Raw genomic sequence first — 19,127 nt, 5'->3', positions numbered from 1 at the left:
TTCCATACGAAGTATGGGGTAGTAGGGCTCATCTTAAAGTTTGGATTCTCCATTCCATTTTCTACCTTGTTTCTCGAAACTCACCTTTGGAATCCGAGAGTCAGAATTTAGGGAAGTACAAGCAACTAGTGAGATAAGTGGGAGAAAGAGCCTAAGAAGTTGGGAGTGAAGAAGACTGCAGGCCACTTAGTCTGTGAATAACTCTTACTACTCCAACTATTGTTATTTTAGAGATTCTCAGTCATGCTTACAGCTTAATTTCAAAATATATTGCGTGAATGTTTATTTCTGTCTTCCGGATATTTCCACTGAATGTCCAATTAAAAGACCATTTCCCCCACAAAACCTGCCCCTTTGGCTGTATTTTAAATCTCTGATAACTTTATCATTGTTCACTCAGTTACTCATATTAGAAACCTTGGAAGTATCCCAAACCTGCTTTGCTAATCTGTTACCAATCCAATTGATTCTACAACTGAGATGTTTGGAATTCTTTCCTTCCTCATCACTCCTACTGCCATTTCTTTGTCAGGTCTTTATCATTACTTACCTGGACTATTGTTGCAAGAGCCTCCTGATCATTTGCCCCAACTCTACCCTCTCTGCTACATTCCAAGGGTCTTCCACTCCCCCACCCCATGGCTCTCCAGTTGTGTACAGCATTCATGATAGCTAATGTTCACACATACAAGCCAAATTTCAAATTTCTTCTGTTTAATATGTATATAAAAACAGCTCACTCTTCCAAACACTCCATTTATATATTTGATGGCAGTAGCAGGGAGTTTCTCCTGGCCACTTCTTGCTCTGCTTTCCCTTTGAATTTACAATCTCACTCCTGTCATTTGACTGTTCTTTCTTTCCCAAAGGAGGAGCATTGCCTCTTTTCCTGTGTTTCGCCAAAGCAAAACTTTTCTTTGCCCCCGCACTCTGTCACTTCTTCTCCCTAGGGCTCCCTCTGAAAATTAGATTTCTCTTGCTTCATAGAATAGAAAAATCGAGGTCTTCACTCTTTACTGGATTCCTTCAGGCATATAGATTAAAAGACTCATTACCATGCTCTACCAAACAAAGGGGTCTCCACTTTGGATCCTGTCTCTGGAGGACTGATGAATAGGTGGGGGTTTGAAAAATTCAGTTTCGTGGGTTCTACCATCCCAGTAATTGGAAGGGAATAGTATATAGAAGTATTCCCATTCATAAGACTTAAGTAAACCGGAAACTGGTACATTCAGATTTTTGTTTTAAATAACACTTTCTCTGGGTCCATTTTTTATGTTAAACATATATGTGTGACTAAATCAGAAAGAAAGAAATTATAGGGAAGTATAGCAAATAAATGGACAGGTCTTTCTGGGGCATGGTTTTTATTTATTTACTTATTTATTTAATGTTTTTTCTTATTTATTTGACAGAGAGAAAGAGGGGGGGAGAGAGAGAGAGAGAGAGCACAAGCAGGGGAAGCAGCAGGCAGAGGGAGAGGCAGGCAGAGGGAGAGGCAGGCTCCCCGCCGAGCAGAGAACCTGATGCGGGGCTCGAACCCAGGACCCTGGGATTATGACCTGAGCCGAAGGCAGAGGCTTAACTGACTGAGCCACCCAGGCACCCCTGGGGCATAGTTTTTATAAGAGCATTTAAAAATATGTAGTTAATAATGTCAATGACTTAAAGCTGTTATTACAAAGAAAAATAAATTTAATATAAATATATTTAATATATTTAAAGGGCTGGTAAGTCCCATTTTATTTGAAAATTGATTTAATATTTATTTTTTAAAGATTTTATTTATTTATTTGAGACAGTGAGTGAGAGAGAGAACAGAAGCGGGGGAGCAGCAGAGGGAGAGGGAGAAGCAGACTCCCCACTGAGCAGGGAGCCCGATGCGGGACTCAATCCCAGGACCCTGGGATCATGACCTCAGCTGAAGGCACACGCTTAACCAACTGAGCCATCCAGGTGCCCCTGATTTAATATTTTAAAATAAATTGATTCTTTAGACTTCTAGCATAAAGAATGGCATAAATAAGACATTGAGCATGTATCATTGAAAAGCACAGATATTTTGTTTAAAGAAGTGTTATATATTAACATGCTAATATTTTTAAAAAATATATAGACTGTGTGCAAGGGAAATTCACTGCAGCAGCATTGCTTAGAATAGTAGAAATGGAAAAGATGTGCTTAATGTTAAATGAAAAATAAAAATGTTTCAGAACAAAAAATGTATATTTTTATGTTTAATATTTAAAAATCACTTTGTCGGGGCACCTGGGTGACTCAGTTGGTTAAGGGTCCGACTCTGGGTTTCAGCTCAATTCATGATCTTAGGGTCATGAGATTGAGCCCCTCATTGGGCTACGCCCTCAGCACAGAGTCGGCTTGTCCCTTTCCCTCCCACTCTGCTCTGCTCCCCCCAGCACCCATGCTCTCTCTCTCAAATAAATACATAAAAATCTTAAAAAATATATAAAAAACATAAATAAAAATCACTTTGTCTTTTTTTTAAGATTTTATTTATTTATTTGACAGAGAGAGACACAGCGAGAGAGGGAACAAAAGCAGGGGGAGTGGGAGAGGGAGAAGCAGGCTTCCTGCAGGGCAGGGAGCCGGATGTGGGGCTCGATGTGGGGCTCTATCCCAGGAGCTTGGGATCATGACCTGAGCGGAAGGCAGACGCTTAACGTCTGAGCCACCCAGGTGCCCCTCACTGTCTTTTTAACTGAAATGGTAATTATTTTGTCATTTCAAACACAAGTGTTAGCAGTACCAATCTCATTCAGATACCAGATACTCACGATTTCCTTTACCCTATTAGTCAGGGTTCAGTGCACAAAAGAGAAACTAATCTAGGTATTTTAATAAGAAAGGGACTCAATTAGGGGAATTAGATGTTTCCAGCATCCTTGAAAGACTGGAGGAGCAGATTCAAGTCTGAGGCTGCCTGAACGACTGCCAGAACTGTGCAGCATAGACCAGTTAGGGAAATCTACCCTTGGGGAGACAGGAATCCAGAATTAGCAACACTGAGCTCAAGAACCTACCAGGATAACTGTGACCCAGCTGTTAGGAAGCCAGGATCAGAAGCTATTGCCAGCACGGCTACAACTGCCTCTTAACTCCCACACTCAAGACTGGACACTAGAAAAACCCTGTGTCTCCATGACCTTACTTTGCCAGCAGAGTAAAGGCCAGCGCACCAGGAAGATGGCCTCCCCATTACTTTTGTCCTGATCTCCTGACAGTGCATCGAATTAGAACTAGAATTCTAATTGTAAGGGAGTCGGGAAATGAAGACGTTAGCTTTCCATCTTCTGCTGTGTGCTAGTTGACCACATGCAACCATTATCTTCTTCTTTAGAATCACATAGTTCATGTCTACATTTCCTCCTTCATCTTTGATACGGTGAGACTGTTGCGGGGTCATGGAGCGCAAGGGCCAGGAAAGAAGTCTTGAGACGTTTTAGGGTATAACTTTGTAAATCACTTAAGCAGCACAGAGACAGGACCCATGGGCAGAAAGGGCTGCACTTTTGCTGTATGAAGCTGATGGTTACATGCTTAGTGTTCAAAGGGGAGGGAACGTGCAGGAGTATTAGATCATAAATATCTTTGAATTTCTATTCATAAAACTACTTTTGCAAGATTTCTCTGGTGCTTATCATTCAGTTTGATTCTGACTATCAGTGAGATATACAGGCAGTCATGAGACCCTTTAAGAATGTAGCAACCACCATGTATTTGATCCTTATCAAAACTATGCAGGCTATAGGTCAGCCTTCTGGGTGAAAGGTAAACGTTTTTCTGCTCCTATCCCTCATCAAGACTACATTTCTCCTCCTACTCCCCCATCCTGCCTGTGCACTTTCACACTCACATGTTTCCCATTTTTTTCCCCTTCCCACTTACCATATCCTTCAAGAATCAGCTAACACGTCACCTCCACAGTGAAACCTTCCCTGAATTAATTCTTCAGCAGACTTAATTGTGTCTTTCTCTGGCTCTTATAACATTTTGTGCACTCATTGCTATAGTATATAAATTTACATTATTTGTTGTTTTTCTTTCTACCAGACTGTGAAACACTCAGACTATTCTCAATGTCTAATCCAGTGCCTGGTTCAGAGTGAATAGATGTCAATGGAGTAGATGACAAATGATGAGAATGACAGGTCCCTATTATCTGGAGCTTTAGTAAATGAGAGGAATATTCTTATAAGGCAGACAAAATTATGTTGGGAAGTCTTCATTATATCTCAAGGCTTCTATTATCTCTATAGTCCTCTTGAAATTTAAAAGGAAATCAATTCAATAAGAAGCTCCCCGAGATTAGGTTGAGGAGGCACTTTTCCATACAAGAAGAGAGAATCTATCTATCAGTCATTTTTCCTGGTTTCCTGTGAGTGTAGTCTTATCTGAGAAAAGAGACATGTGAGGATCTGCCCTTTCAACTTACCTCCAACCCAGCAATCTGAGAGGAAATAATAGGGTTTGACAAAGCTAAATGCCTCAGATTAAAGCCTTTTGGACACGGAAAGGCAGCTAAACCTCAGAGGTTATTAGTACACCTAGAACTTGTTTTTTGTGCAAACCCAACATCTATGAGGATTGGAAGAAAGGAGAGGATTGGCAATAAAGAGCAGAGGTCCAACTGGCACAAAATTCATGGAACGGAAGTGAGGAGGGCCAGGAAAACCAGGGCTCCTAGACCAGGAGAGCCTGGACATTGGGATAAAAATCTTAACCTTTTCCTTTCTTATGTTGGCCTCAGATAATTTTCTGACAGCTCTTGTGCTTGAGTACTAGTTCAATAATGCTGATTTCTCTGAAATAAAAAGAGCAGGCCAGTAAATCCTATAGATTAGATATTTTAACTTTTATTTTTTTTGTTTTTTAAAGATTTTATTTATTTGACAGAGAGCACACAAGCAGGGGGAGCAGAGAGAGAGGGAGAAGCAGGCTCCTTGCTGAGCAGGGAGCCCGATGCAGGGCTCAATCCTGGAACCCTGGGATCATGACCTGAGCCAAATTCAAAGGCAGACGCTTAACGACTGAGCCACTCAGGCACCCTGAATATTTTAAGTTTTAGGTAGTTATCTAAATAACTTGGTGGAGGCTGTGGTAATTATGGGTCTACCCCCAAATTAAAGCTATAAGCTATTCAATTATTTTTCCTTGTGTATTTATGTAGGCAACTGTTCCGATGTAACATGTAAGATATTTTGCTTCCCATGGCTCCAATTATTGTTATCTTTTTTTCTGCAGATTGCTCCTAAGTTATGCAGCCTCTCCCTTGCCCCCCAAAAGAATTCATCGCATTTGAAATGATATATTTTAAGGTACACAGCAAAAAAAGTACTAGGTTCCTTTCCTAAGCTATACGTTGTAAAGAAAGGGATATGGGGAGGGGTCTTCATTTTTTAATCTGCCAGTTGGGAAACTTCCCTCTTCTATCCACCTTCCACCCAGGAATTGCTGATCTGTAGGTCAGTGTATTTAGAATTCTACTGTCATAATAAAACAATTCCCACCTGAGGTCTATTCATATTGTTAGAAGGACAGACCTGAATTACCCAAGAAATTTCACATACAATTGCTATTCTGATATTCAAGTTTTGGTAATAAAATAAATGCTAAAAGCTTAGAGTGTGCTTAAGAAATGCCTGAATAACTCCACACCTGACTAATCAAAGGAGACTTGTCTAGTCTTAAATTCAAGAGTGAAGTTATTTCTTTTAATTAACATATATTTTTTATTTTGTCCAAAAACCAATACTGTAATAAGTGAATTTTGCTCCACCATGGTGTTTAAAATTTATTTAAAATTTTTTTCAACTATCCATTTTGAAATACTTTCAGACATATGAAAAAGTTGCAAAAAAAATAATATGAAGAATTACCACATACTTGTCATCCAGCTTACAAATGTCAAAATTTTATGTAACCACAGTACCATTTAAAAGCAGGAAATTAATTTGACAGAATACTACCTAGGAATCTACGGACCTTATTTACATTTTGTTATGTCCTACTAATGTATCTTTTTTCAGCTCAAGATCCAATCCAAGATCATACACTTCATTTACCTTTCATGGTTCATTAGTCTTTAATCTTAAGAAAAAGAAAATCCTCAGTTTTTCTTTGTCTTTCATGACTGACTTTTTGAAGAGGACTGGCCAGTTAGAATGTTGCTCAATTTGGGTTTGTCTGATATTTCCTCATGATTACGTTCAGGTTATACATTTTGAGCAAGAATGTCACAGAAATGACACTGTGCCTCTCAATGCATCCTATCAGGAAGAACGGAGTCGATGTGTCCTATCAGTGGTGATGCTAATTTTGATCATTTAGTTAAGGTGTCATCTACCAGCTGCCATTCCACCACTGGAAAGTTACTGTCTTCCCTTTGAAATTTATAAGCATCCAGTGAGGTGATACTTTGTTGTTGTTGTCTTAAAGATTTTATTTATCCATTTGCCAGAGAGAGAAAGAAAAAGAGAGTATGAGCACAAGCAGGGGGAGTGGCAGGCAGAGGGAGAAGCAGGCTTCCCGCTGAACAGGGAGTCCGATGCGGGACTCAATCCCAGGACCCTGGGATCATGACCTGAGCCAAAGGCAGATGCTTAACCGACTGAGCCACCAGGTGTCCTGAATGAGGTGATACTTTGAAACTACGTAAATATTTTGCTTTTCATCATACTTTTGCCCACTTATTTTAGGGTCCATTAATTATCTCTGCCTGAAATAATTATTACTATTATGTTTGCCAAGCAGTGATTTTCTATTTCCACCATTCCCTCTACATTTATTAATTGGGATACTACTGTAGGGAATAGTTTATTTAGTTAGTTAGTTAGTTAGTTATCAATTTGGCTTGAGTCTCTGAGATCATCACTTAGGAATGGTCTGTGAATGAGACAACACAGTACTATGTTCTCTATTCCACCCCATAAGAACTACTTCCTTTGTGCTATTTGTGCAGTTGTGTTGTGGGGGGAGGGTCTGGAAAAGAGCTCATGTGTTTTTGTGGGGAGGACCTAGAGAACATCTCTCGTTATGAATCTGTTTGCATCCACTCATCTACAGCAAGGCCGGACATCTTTGCGAGAAAAAGACTTTGAACTCTGTGAAAGCATGTACAACATGTGTGATGGACTGGCAGGGTCCTCCCAGGAGCCAGAATTTTAGAAGGAATAATGTGCAGCATGAGAGAAATGGGAGCACCTTACAAGAGAAGAAGGAGCCTGGTCAGGGAAGTCAGACCAGTAACAGAGCTTCAGAGGGCTGGGGATTTTAGATCATTGTTGTAGAACTTACCTCAACATGGTCCTCTGGCAGTAGGTATGACCCTTGGCAAAGGATGTTTAATGTATTCATTAAAATAACTGTGAAACTAAGTGCACGAACACTTTGGATCCATTCAACCTTACTGTGGGGCCCAGTACTGCTGCTCCTGAGTGTCACCCAGAGGGAATATTCTCCTTCTCACTTCGTAAGATCAACATTTGGACCTCTCCCCTCAAGGACAACTTTTCGATTCCAACTCCACCAGACCAGCGACACGACTCTAGCTCAGTAACACTAGAGGTAGCTCTAGGCATTGTTGAGTTTCTGCTCCACCAGGATCCAGGGGGCAGCCTTGGGTGCAGGGGCAGTTTCAGTTCTGGGTGTCCCTTCTACGGAACCATTAGCCCCCGAGGTTGCAATCCTAGTCAAACTCACCAGAATGGCAATAAATGGGCATTACTGACACATGGACACATGGAAGATCCCCGAGGATTCTAGCAAATTTCCAGAAAAAAGGACACTTAAAAATTGGGCCTCTTACAGAGAGTTGAGCAAGTGGGACTGGGATATAATTGAGATTCAGATATTAATATCAATAGGGCTTCATTTGTACCTGTTGTTGTCTTAAGATAATGAGGCATCAGGATCTAGGGTTAGAACAATAATTTGCCCTAGTTTGCTTGGTCTTCAGAGCACACATATTAGCTATTTCCAACCCGTGAAACAAGCAGATCTTCATGAAACATTGTCTTCCTGTTGCAAATGAGTAATAGTAATTGTGTCATCCTTATTCAGATCTTTTTCTTCTATATGACTTTAATTGTGCTAATCCAAGTTCTCGATGATGAACTTTAAAAAATGTATAAGTAACCCAGAGGCAATAATGGCTACTATGCAGCTGAGTGCTCACCTACCAGAAAAATCTAACATGGGGTAAGGCATGTACAGTCATGACTGAAAACCTTTATCTTTCAGCAGCTTGGAAAAGTCCAGAGACCAAGAATCTGAGGAAGGAGTTCTAAAAGAACATGAGATTTGCCATTTTGTGAGCAGGCTGGGTGTCTTCTCTTGCTTTTCTAGATCTCCATTCCACCCTTCCCCATTACTTTGTGATCAGGAGGCTAATCAGTGGTCTCCCTCCCACTCAGACTTCTGGGTCCATTCAGAAGAGTGCTGGCAGGAGACTGGAGGGAGGGTAGAGAGGGTCAGGTTACTTAGTCTGCCAGTTCTCTTCCCTGCTGGGAGGCAGTGGTCTGGTTGTGTCCTTGGCTGAAGATCACAGCTCTTGCTAGGTGGCCCTCTCCATTCAAATCTCTCAGTTGGGGTTCTGGAAACAGTTGCTTCCCCTTGGCCCTTCAGGCTTAGGCATAAGGTAGGTTCCAGTTGCTACTAGACTGAGGACACAGGCAGAGAGCTCTCTAGGAAGAAGAGTATCAAGAGGGAGGCAACAATGGATGCCGGTGGGTGGGCTGGTTTGATGAAGGAATACTGGGGTCCATTTCTCCTCTTTAGGAGGTAGAATGAACAGGTTCCTCCAGTAAGCATTTTTGATACTTCCTATATGGCAAGTATAACCAATGAAAACTATACTGATATTTTTCACCTATCACACTAGCAAAGATCAAAAGTTTTAATAAAACAGTTGGCAAGAGTGTGGGGCAATAGGCACTCACCCATTGCTGGCAACAGTGTAATATTCTGTTACATTAAAAAAAAAAAAGCCAAGTGCAGTATTTTAATGCTTTCATTAAAAGGGGATAAAAAATATATGTACATTTTTGCTTGTTATGGGAGGGTGATTAATAGCTGGAAAACAGGACTGGAGCAGAGGTTTTTTACTGTATACCTTCTTGAGCCATGTGACCCTATGCACTAATTTTTTTTTTAACCATAAAATTCAAACTCTGAAATATTTAATTCAAAATCAAGGCTTTGTTTTAAAACTTAGGATAAAGAGGGGTGCCTGAATGGCTCAGTTGGTTAAGCATCCAACTCTTGATTTTGGCTCAGATCATGATCTCAGGGTTGTGAGATCAAGCCCTGCATTGGGATCTGCGCTAGGCATGGAGCCTGCTTGAGATTCTTCCTCTCCCTCTGCCCCTGCCCCTGTTTGTGCATTCTCGCTCTCTCAAATGAATAAATAAATAAATAAATATTTAAGATAAACAATAACAATAAAATGCAAGAAATCTTGTGAAGATTCAAACGCTTTCCATGAATATGAAAATTTTTTATTTAAAAATAGTTTGTTTCAATTATCTTGTTTTGGGATGGTATGTCAGTTAGGGTGCTCTATGATGCAACTGCCTGTACCTCTCTGTTCCCAAATACTTTCTAAATGCTGGCTCCTCTGGCTGAATTTGGATAACGGAGAGACTGAGGAAGGCTAGGAGCACTACCAGTAAATGATTTTAACCAAGGACAGCAAAACATACACCAGGTTTCATTTTTTGAAATTAAAAGACTTTCACTGTACACACAGTGTTTCTAATAATACTATAATGTCGAAGTTCAAGAACAAGATAACATAAAGTATGCTTAAACCTTTCCCGTTGTTTCAAGAACTTTGTTCTTCCCTGCATGCAATGGACAGAGTTGCCCTCATCAAACTTAAATGCTTCTGTGAGATTTAACACAGCTGACCTCTCAAAAAAAAAAAAAACAAAACAAAACCCATCGTTTTACACTTTCTAAGCTAAAGAAAGATTTTAAAACTGTTTTGACTCTCATTTATCTCTTCCTTGGGTAACCAATGAGTGCGTCCCTGTTGTTCCAGGCTGTTCCAATGACAGCAGTTTGGCCCTTGTTTAGCATAGACAGGTATGACAAGTAACGTGACCGTGAGAATTAGTGCAAAGCGCTTGATGTCCAAGAGGTGGCAGATGCGGTAAGATGGGGCCACGTGGTTACAGGAACAATGCCCTCCCTGTTCATGCTCTCATCCAGCCAGGGCTTCCCGGAAGCTGCAGCTTTGGGGGACTCCAGAGCACTAAGGACACTTCAGCCTAGGGCTTGAGAACACCTGTGCACAGCCCACTTGGCTCTCTGAAGAACCCACACAACATATCTTAGTCAATTCTTAAAACTGAAAATAACTTTTTTCCCTTATTCCAAAAGTAATGCATGTTAGGTATGCAGAATGCAGAAATTTAAAATTAACCCCCGCCCCCAAACAGGAGGTGGGAGGGAGTAGCCCTTAATTCCCCCCCATTCCCCGGCACCCAATGCCCCCCCGCTTCTTGGTTAACATTTTGGTGTATATTCAAAGTTTGCTCACTCCTCTCCCAGTCTCTCTGGGATCTTATTGTAAATATTCTTTAGAGTTTCTTTACACATTATTAATTTTATTCATCTTTCATTTCTTGCAGACCTTAACACAATCCTGCCTGAGTAGGTATTCAGTGAAAGGATAAATAAGTGAAGGTCCAAACCTGCTCCTTTTTTTTTCATATATTACTGGAATTAATATAGCAACTGCTGCACCACATCTGTTCCCATGTGCCTGCCAGAGGAATACCAGGGACTGGCATTTATCTGAAACCATCAAGAAACCACAGTATTTACTAACTCCCTCAGAAAATCCCTCCTTAAGAGGAGTACTTCACAAGTGGAGAAGTCCTTAATTTGGAGCTAGAAGATCTGAGTTTGAATTCCAACTGGGTCGTTGTATTTCTCGTTTTACTTCTTTTAAACCTCCACCTTCTATCTGTGAAATGAAGACATTGACCTAAAGGGTCCCTAGCAGTTAATATCCTATGATCTATCAACCACCTACTTGTGTTTCTATGCAAACGTACACACACGTATGTGTATAAATATGTTTTATTTTTTAGTGAAGAAAGGGGCCAGAAACTAACCTTTGAGGTACTAGTATGACAGATTCTGGTTTTGTTTACTTATTTTCTAAAAACTGGAAATTTTTTTTAAAAAATATTTTATTTATTTATTCGAGAGAGAAAGAGTGAGTGAGAGAGAAGGAACATGAGGAGGGGGAGGGGCAGAGGGAGAGGCGGACTCCCTGCTGTGCAGGGAGCCCAAAGTGGGGGCTGTGTCCTAGAGGAATTCCAGGATCATGACCGGAACCGAAGGCAGACCCTTAACCAACTGAGCCACCCAGGCACCCCTAAAAACTGAAAATCTTGGGCTCCTGGGTGGCTCAGTTGGTTAAGCGACTGCCTTTGGCTCCGGTCATGATCCTGGAGTCCCAGGATCGAGTCCCGCATCAGGCTCCCTGATCAGCGGGGAGTCCGCTTCTCCCTCTGGCCCTCTTCCCTCTCGTGCTCTCTATCTCTCATTCTCTCTCTCTCAAGTAAATAAATAAAATCTTAAAAAAAAAAACCTGAAAATCTTATAGGAAATCGGCCTATAAACACTTTCCATGGCTGGGGTGTCTGGAAGGCTCAGTTGGTAGAGCATGCAACTCTTGATCTTGGGGTAGTGAGTTCAAATCCCACGTTGGGGGTAGAGTTTACTCAAAACAAAACAAAATAAAACAAAACCAAAAACCCACTTTCCATGGCTAAGTTGGGAAAATTGAAAGCATGAAAACTAACAAAGAAAAACAGAACAATCAAAACACCTATGTGTGTGGCTTTTATTAAATTTTAGTTCAATTCTCAGATGAATGTTATAACTTTGTCTGAGGCTCCCTCTCTTGTTTCATGGCTTTACTCTGTTGTGACTCTGTTGTGTCATTTCCGAAATATCTGCCTCCCCCCACCCCATTCCCAAGGTTACAAGTAGAGAACAGCTCTTCACCAATCTGTGAGGGATGGGCTCTGTTTGGTAAAGGAACTTAACAAATGAAGCAAAGAAATCCTAACATCAAACCAGGCTGAGACAGGAAAATGATTAGTAACACAAGTGTCTGGGTGAAGAGAGTAGGAACCATCACTCTACTCTTTCCGGCCCATCAAGCTTGGAGTCATTTTTAAACCCCACACTCATTCCTGGAGAGCATTTAAGAAATGAGATGTTTCCAACATGATCTGGGCTATGCTGGGGTCTCCTTCATGCCTGTGCCTCTTCACCTGCCTAAGTGGAGAGTAGGTGAAGTGTGGGGGAGAGGACAGACTGGGGAGAACCATGCTGGGAAAACCCTGCTCCTGGAAGTTTGTCCACTCAAGTGCACCAAGGCTTTGGAACTCACCACCTCCAGTGTCTGCTTTTTCCAAATGACCAATCAGAACAGATTTGTCCATTCCCAATCTGACTGGAAGGCACCCAGTTCTTACTCATTTCCTCTAGCTTGGGACATTTTGCCCCTCTGCTCATAGCACTGAGTGCCAGGCCTGGTCCGAAGTGTTGTCTTTGTTTCCTGGGGTCTAGGCCAGGTCTTGCTGATCCAGTTATCACTAACGTGGCCACCAAATGGGATGTGGGTTTAACACCTGGGCCCTTCTGTTCCTGGGCCCTTCTGTTCCTGCAGGGGCCAGTGCTGCTTCCAGTGGGCCTAGGAAAGTAGGCCCGTCTTTAGCTACACCTACAGCTGCTCCTCCTCCTCCTCCTTCTTTTGTTTTCTAATTTGAAATTTAAAAAAATATTTAATTAATTTATCTATTTGGAGAGAGAGGGCATGCATGCAAGGGAAGAGGGGACAGAGGGAGGAAGAGAGAGAGAATCTCAAGCAGACTCCCCGCTGAGCATGGACCCAGGGCAGGGCTCGATCTCATGACCCCGAGATCATGACCTGAGCCAAAATCAAGAGTTGGACACTTAACTGACTGAGCCACCTGGGCGCCCCTCTTTATCCTAAATTTTAAAACGAAGGCTTGATTTTGAATTACATATTTCAGAGATAATAATCATAAGAAGTAACCCAATCAGACCACTTGCTTTGGAAAATCCTCCATAAGGAAAATGATGCTTAGAATCTGTTCTGTGGATGCCATTTGCCTAAAGTGCTGGTCAATGTAGACAAAGGCTGGTGAATAATGACTTTTTATGCCTCTGGCATGGGAACAGTCATCAGGCCAGAAATAAGGACTTTTTTTCATATGCTCCCAGCCTTCTATGGATTTGTCCTTTGGGGTGGCTAATGTTTATCTTAGGTACAACCTATACAATCGATGTTGACTGATTCATTCTGATTCTTGTGCTGTGAATCCTTATTTGCTTGTTCACTTAAATGAGTGGTTTTAGTGGCAAACCATTGATGTTAATATAAAGTACTAAGAATCAACAGATTTAGGAAAAGCAGAGTGTTAAAAGGTTCTAAGCCTGTTAGATGACCATTGTGATTCTAATCTCATGACCATGAACCAACCACCTGTTCATCTAATTTATAAAAAAAACCCACAAAAACCCAAAACCTAACATGGAGAAAATTGCTTTCTGATGTTTGGATAAAGTTATTTCTATTTATTCAGTGTCTGGGGACCTAAATGTGTATCTGAAAAGAAAACATTGCTTTTTTTCAAAAGAAATCTGCAATTGGAGTCTTAAAAATATCAGCGGAACTGTTTTCAACTATAATTTATCAAGTGTGCCAATGCTTTTTGTAAACACTGGTAATTTCTGTCATGTAGGTGAAAAAGCACTGCAGCAGGGTTCTGTTATCAAGACAAAGCTCAGCACTGTATTTGACATAACTCCAGCAAATATTGTGCTTTCTTTATATAACTGGTTGGATTAGTCATACAATGTCAAAAAACAGGTTGACAGTTAAGCATACTATAGCCCATATAGAAAGCACTGAAATTTCAGTGTTTACAAAAACACTTTGCAGTGTTCAGAGAGCAGTTGAATGGCATTGCTAGTTTGATTCAAGGCAGTTGGCGGCACAGCCTACCTTAGGGAAGAAACAGGCTTCAACATGCACAGTACAACATGCATAGAAACTTTGCCTTATAGATTCTGCACAATGTGTCCAGTTAAATTCATCATATAGCTCTACAACAGTATGGAATAGACTTAGAAATGCTTAAAACAGGGGCACCTGCGTGGCTCAGTCATTAAGCGTCTGCCTTCGGCTCAGGGTCCTGGGATCAAGCCCCACATCAGGATCCCTGCTCGTCAGGAAGCCTGCTTCTCCCTCTCCACTCTCCCTGCTTGTGTTCCCTCTATCGCTGTGTCTCTCTCTGTCAAATACATAAATTAAAAAAAAATCTTAAAAAAAAAAGAAATGCTTAAAACAGCATTTGAGGACACAGATAAGGAGAGAGAAGCAGCAGAATGGATCACAGACACAGAAGGAAGGCTGTTTCAGTGCCACATGATAAATATAGCTCATAGATTCTGCATCCTAGTGTGTGTGTGTGTGTGTGTGTGTGTGTGTGTGTGTGTGTGTGTGTGTGTGTGTGTGTGTGTTGTGTGTGTGTGTGTGTGAAGAGGCCTGTTTCCTAGAGGAAAGAGGAGATTCTGATCCTGTCTCCCTGGAGTTATTTCCTCAGGACATCGGGACAGTGAGTGGGAGACTGCTTGAGGTGACCACTAGGAAGATGGAACAATTTAGAAGAAATGTTAACAGGAAATGCTCAGGAGTGAGGTAGGCTGAATTTAGAATGGGTGGGCTGGTGGCCTAAGGAATTTAGAGTCAAGAGTCAGAACAAAGGATGCTGTCTGTCAGGCTGGGTCCCTAGGATAGGGAGGGACATCCCTCCACAGAGTGGAATGGGTGAGACTTCTGAGAACTGAGATTCTCACAGTGGGCAAAACTCTTTGGGGTGAGTTTGCTTATCTGGGAAAGGCAGAGCCAAAACTCAGAGCCCTAATTCAGGAGACTGGGGAATGATTTCAGTAGGAGGAAGTGCTGGGAAAAGGGGAGGGGCCGTGAGCCAAAGATGGACGTCCATCTGCCAGGCACTATCCCAGCGGCATTCACCTTCCCTGGCCGTGTGACTAGAAAGAGTGAATCCAAATTAGTGGGTTCCCCAAACTCAGTGCTCCTCAACTGTGAAGCAAGACACTGCATGTGCAGGCCTCTTCTAGACCCATCTTTGTTACTCCTGTGGCACTTGAGAGCAAGGGAAACCAACACAAATATGCTAAGGTTTGGGCTGCTTGTTGTGTCCTGAGTAATAAATGCTCTGACTCAAGAGTCTGGAGTATTCTGCCAGCCTCCATAAAATACTAAGTGGTTAATTTATTAGGTTGTAGTTAAGGTAAAATCAAACACCAGATCCAACATATATCACCTTAGCCGTACATATTTTAGTATACATTTCTAAAAGCTGAGAACTCTTTAAAAAAGAAAGAAGTTCTAGAGATCTGCTATATAACATTATGCCCATTGTTAACAATATTATATTGTGCCCTTCAAATTTTATTAAAATGAACGATTTTACTTTCAATGTTCTTACCACAATGAAAAAACCTTCATAATATTATTATCACATCTAAAAAAAGGTAATCATTCTTTAATAGTACCAGATATCTCCGATTGTATTAAAATGTCCCCAATTGTTTAACTTTTTTTTTTACAGTGCATTCAATAGGCATCCAAATAATTGCATTGGGTGATTTGAATCTTAAAACAAATTTTTTGTGGATATATATAACAAAATTTACAATTTAAACCATTTTTTAAAAGATTTTATTTATTTATTTGACAGAGAGAGACACAGCGAGAGAGGGCACACAAGCAGGGGGAGCGGGAGAGGGAGAAGCAGGCTTCCCGCCGAGCAGGGAGCCCGATGTGGGGCTCAATCCCAGGACCCTGGGATCATGACCTGAGCTGAAGGCAGACGCTTAAAGACTGAGCCACCCAGGTGCCCCCAATTTAAACCGTTTTTAAGTGCACAATTAAGTGGCATTAATTATATTCATAATGTTGTATAACCATCATCATTACCTGTTTCCAAAATGTTTACATCTGGGTGATTTTAATCTTTACTATCTTTTAATCTATTGATTTTCCTTTTTCCTCTCTCTGTTTTTCTTTGCAATTTGTCTGTTGAAGAAAATCAGGTCATTTCTACTACACAGTTACTAAATAGTTTCTACTGGGCAGTTTCCCACAGCTTGGATTTTGCTATTTTCCTGTTTCATGGACTTCCATAAGGAGGCATGTAATGTTTGGTTGTTTCTTTTTTTGTGATGTTAGTAGCCATTCATGATCATCATCTAGATCCCTTATTTTTCAGGGGTGCAAAATGATGATATTCAAATTCTATTTTTGCTTTTTAATAGCTGTAATACTTTGGTAGGGGAAACAGTTGCGAAGTATTCCATCGTATGGGTGTTTATTCAATCTGTCTAAATGGAATATTTCATAAGTCAAAGATCTTATTTAGCAAACACAGTTTCATTGTGACTGGTTTTCAAACATAGGAGATGTCTTTTGTTTGCTGTCCTTTGTTATATTTCCACAAAGGGTACAGAGTATGCTCAAGACTAAAGGAGTATTTGCAGAAAAGTTAAACACTATTTCTATATGATAACCTCAGTGAAATTTTCATCCCCCAATATCATTTCTATCTCTAAAGTGGATCTGTTGTTAAAAAGTACCCTGGAGGGGCACCTGGGTGGCTCAGTCATTAAGCGTCTGCCTTCGGCTCAGGTCATGATCCCAGGGTCCTGGAATCGAGTCCCGCATCAGCTCCCTGCTCCACGGGAAACCTGCTTCTCCCTCTCTCACTCCCCCTGCTTGTGTTCCCTCCCTCGCCTGTCTCTCTGTGTCAAATAAATAAATCTTAAAAAAAAAAAAAAAAGTACCCTGGAGTTATTCATCTGGAAAGAAAGTAACCCGAGTATGGAAAAGCAACTCCAGCCTTCTTTTCTTCCACAGAAGAGTGCAAGGAGCTGGGGACCACCTCCTTCACCTGTATCCTCTGCTTCTTTTTTTGTGCAGGGATCTAAGATTAAGCACAGTGCTTTTTTTGGTGATAGTACATGCCAGGAACGCATATCAGAACACTTTCTCTAGAACAACATTGAGACACATCTGTTCAAGTGAATCAGTTACCAACTCAACTGACTCATTTAGCGGGGATAAGAAATTCAAAACCATCATATGGATTCAACCACATGATCCCTTTGCCACTAAAAATATTAATTAAGCTTTCCTTTTTATCCCCCACCATACATCTGTTAACTCACATTTGGTATCCTGTGAAACTTCTGTACACTGAGAATCGTAGCAGTTGAAAGGTCATATGACAAAACTTCTTAAAACTTTGAAATTTGGAGGGATTATTTCTCTCTTTCTCTTTCTCTCTCTCCTCAGTCTCTCTGTCTCTCTCTCTCCATAGAGGGTAAACTAGCAAGTCACAAGCATATTTCAGAGTATAGTATGATTTTATGTTAGCAAAAAACACTGCTGTCTTCAGATTAAAAGTGAAAGAAAGCAAAGCTGAGTTATGTTAGCATGGCTTGTAGGAAAATAACTTCAAAAGCCCACTTTCCAAATCAGAAAGTGAATGTGGGTACCATGCTATACATGTTTATCAATGCAATTTATTTGTTTGCTTTAGTTACCTATTTCTGTGAAATAAATTCCTCCCAAATGTAGTGGCTGAAAACAACACATTTATTATTTTGCAGTTTCCGTGGGTCGGGAATCCAGGAGCAGCTTAGCTGGGGCCTCTGGTTCAGGGCCTCCATCAGGCTGTGGGCAGGAGCTGTGTGCATCGCCATTTCAAGGCTTGACTGGAGAGGAGTCACCTTCAAATTCCCTAGTGTGGCTGTTGACAGGACTCAGAAGATTCATTTTCATGTTCAATTACTCAGGAGGCCTCTCCGCAGGGCTGCCTGGAGACATAGAAGCTGGCTTCTTCAAGAGCCGGGATTCCAAAGAGAGAGAGAAAGAGCCCCCCAGACAGAACCACAGATGTGACATCCATCATGTTTTTCATACCATGTTCATTAGCAGAGTCAGTCAGTCCAGCCTGCGTCGGAGGGGAGGGCATTACACAAGGGCAGGAGTGCCCGGAAGCAGGGATCGCTGGGGGCTATCTTAGAGGCTGCCTGCTACAGTTTCTTTATTTTGAATGTAAATTTTAAAAATAGAAAATGCATTCTCATCGTTAGACATTTAGAATGTACAAGAGGGTATGCAGTCAGTTTCCCTCGCATCCCTGTTACCGGGCCCCTCCTTGAGCAAACTCCTAGCAGTTTCTTGTGTATCTTTCAGGGGCTTTCTGTCAAATGGGAAGTTGAAAGGCACTCCGCAGGGACAAGCAGAAAGCCACTTTCATCTTCTTCCTTCCCACCTGCCAACTCAAACCTGCCTTGCAGAGATAACTCTACCCCACCCCTCTGGTGAAATCTGAGGTGGGCACTATGACTTTTCATCTCCCTCTCAGATAACCAGGAATTATTTTTAGTCATAACAGAGTTCCATGCCAGAAAGAAAATGTTGAATAACAGTCACTCTGAACTTAAAGATCCAAACTTCTGCTCTTCCCTAGCTTGGTCCTTCTTCAGCGTGGAAGCCTGAAATGAGAAAAAGTGGAGGTCTTGTGGTGAGCTTCTCCTTCTCTTTTTTGTACTTCACCACTTTTTCTTCTACCTCCTTTTAACTCCTTGGGGTTGCCTTTTTCTCTTTCTGGGTTGGGGGAAGGGAAATGAGTGAAGAGATAAGGAGCTCTTTTTTCAGTATGAGTTCTTTTGGCTTCTTCAGAGATTTCCACATGGAAACATCAACTGTAGCTTTTTCTTTTTTGGGGGGGGGTGTTTAGAATTCTCTCCATCATCTAGCATTTGCTTCCAAGGATACACCTCCAGCCACTTTGCTCCGAGGTCACTTTAGGAAAACTTCCAGGCAAGGCCTCTATGAGCTCCAGGAGGGCTGGCTTCTCCCCCTTCCAGCCTCCATCTCATCCTGGGGAAACCTTGACACACCTTTCAGAATGTCCTAGACTCTTTGGAAAACTGATTAAGACCGTTCTTGCTCCTTGAGGGTT

Source organism: Zalophus californianus, chromosome 1 (genome assembly GCF_009762305.2).
Source record: "Zalophus californianus isolate mZalCal1 chromosome 1, mZalCal1.pri.v2, whole genome shotgun sequence".
NCBI classification, from domain to species: domain Eukaryota; kingdom Metazoa; phylum Chordata; class Mammalia; order Carnivora; family Otariidae; genus Zalophus; species Zalophus californianus.
Note: the sequence above shows the minus strand (reverse complement) of the source record.